Source organism: Gossypium hirsutum, chromosome A03, assembly GCF_007990345.1.
Source record: "Gossypium hirsutum isolate 1008001.06 chromosome A03, Gossypium_hirsutum_v2.1, whole genome shotgun sequence".
Lineage (NCBI taxonomy): Eukaryota > Viridiplantae > Streptophyta > Magnoliopsida > Malvales > Malvaceae > Gossypium > Gossypium hirsutum.
In genome coordinates this window covers 38,513,031-38,515,138 of record NC_053426.1, presented here as the reverse complement: position 1 = coordinate 38,515,138, position 2,108 = coordinate 38,513,031, and the positions used below count along the sequence as shown (strand labels likewise).

General features: G+C 36.7%; 1 non-coding gene across 1 annotated transcript; it reads left to right on the top strand.

The window, feature by feature from the left end:
- Positions 1-991: 991 nt before the first annotated feature.
- Positions 992-1,098, top strand: LOC121227793 (small nucleolar RNA R71). The gene has a single exon (XR_005925316.1). It is a non-coding gene; the product is annotated as a small nucleolar RNA R71 (small nucleolar RNA).
- Positions 1,099-2,108: the final 1,010 nt, after the last annotated feature.

Sequence of the window (2,108 nt, the reverse complement as noted above, 5' to 3'; positions counted from 1 at the left end):
AGTTGGGCATCTGTGAAAGAACTTCAATAAAGGGTAAGTTAATATGTAATTTCTTTAAGAGTTTGACAAGCTTACCGAATTGTTCTTCTGTTCTGTCTTTCGTCATCGCTTTAGGATATGGCACACGAGGTTCATGATTCGTACTTACTTGTTTGGAATCTTATTGTTTACCTCTTCTCGTTCTTTGTTCATCACGTTGTTTTGATGTATTTTTGGCTCGGATGCAACAAGTCCGTCCTTATTTTGAATGCTAATTGCATTGAGGTGTTCCCTCGGATTAGGTTCAGTATTACTTGGTAAGCTACCTTGTAGTCGTTCGGAGATTAGTTTGGACAGCTGGCCTATCTGAGTTTTGAGTATTTGGATCGATGCTTGTTGATTCTTAAGATTTGTCTCAATATTTTGGAAATGGGTTTCTAACACCAAGGTGAATTTAGAAAGCATCTCTTCAAGGTTTGGTTTCTTCTCTTGTTGATAAGGTGGCTGTTGAAAACCCTGAGGATTTTGTGGCTTTTGATTCCCTTGACCACCCTAGGAGAAATTTAGGTGGTTCCTCCAACCTGCATTATAGGTATTACTGCATGGGTTATTTTGAGATCTAAAGTTATTATTACCCATGTAGTTGACTTGTTCCTCTTTGGTTGTGGGATTGAAGGATTGATATTCTGTATGCACACCTCCTCCGCTTGAGTCACACCTCATTACTGTATGTACCTGCGTAAAACCAAGAAAACTATCAATCTTTTTATTGAGAAGTTCTAACTGATTTGACAGCATAGTAACTGAGTCGATGTTATAAACGTCGGCTGTTTTTGTTGGCTTAGTCCTCATGACTTGCCAATGATAGTTATTCAGTGACATGTCTTCAATGAATTCATAAGCCTCTTTAGGTGTTTTGTTGTTGATGGTTCTGCCAGTAGCTGCGTCAACCATTTGCCGAGTCGAGGGATTTAGACCATTGTGGAATGTTTGTACTTGAAGCCAAAGCGACAACCCATGGTGAAGGAACCTTCTCAGTAAGTCCTTGTATCTCTCCCATGCATCGTAAAGTGTTTCTAAATCCATCTATATAAAAGAAGAGATATCATTACGTAATTTAGCCGTTTTAGCCGGCGAAAAATATTTTAGTAAAAATTTCTCGGTCATTTGTTCCCAAGTAGTGATAGACCCTCATGGTAACGAGTTCAACCATTGTTTAGCTTTGTTTCTCAGTGAAAAGGGAAATAACCGAAGACAAACGGCATCATCAGAAATGCCATTCATTTTGAATGTATCGCAAAATTCCAGGAAATTTGCTAAGTGAGTGTTGGGATCTTCATCCTGCAAACCATCAAACTGAACAAACTGTTGTATCATCTGAATAGTTTTAGGTTTTAATTCAAAAGTATTTGCAGCTACAACAGGTCTAACTATGCTAGATCCAGTTCCTGTTAAAGAAGGTTTAGCATAATCATACATAGTACGTGGAGTAGGATTTTGATTAGTCGCAATTGTAGAAGGTAGCTGATTGCCTTGGTTTTCAGCCATCTCATTGATTGGGGTTTGAGTATCGTCTTCTCGCACGTTCTCCGTGTATCGTAAACTACGCCTTATTTCTCTTTGATATTTGCAAATTCTACGATCGATTTCTTCGTCAAAAAGTAATGGTCCTGACGAGTTTCTTCTAGTCATAAACTATAAAAACTTGCCAAGAGATAGAAAAAGTAACTTAATAAATAATAAAATAAAATAAAATTGCGAGAAAAATAAATGGCTAAAGTAATAAAAATTTAGTGTTCCTAATATTTCAGTTCCCCAGCAACGACGCCAAAAACTTGATCGTGTGATTCGTAACAAGTAATAAATATTTATAATGAAGATCAAACCTAGACTAACTATTATCACGACGAAATGGCAAACGCACCTATCGAACAATAGTATAGTAATGGCAAGACCGGGATATCGTACCCAAAGGAACCAAAAGTACTAGTAATAACTATCTTTTTATTATCTAGCCTAAGAATAAAAGGGTTTGTTTTAATTAACTAATTATTTAAACTAAGAACGCACAGAGAAAACAATTAGGGAATTGCTTTTGGGAAAATTGATTGACTTGACACAATACCTAA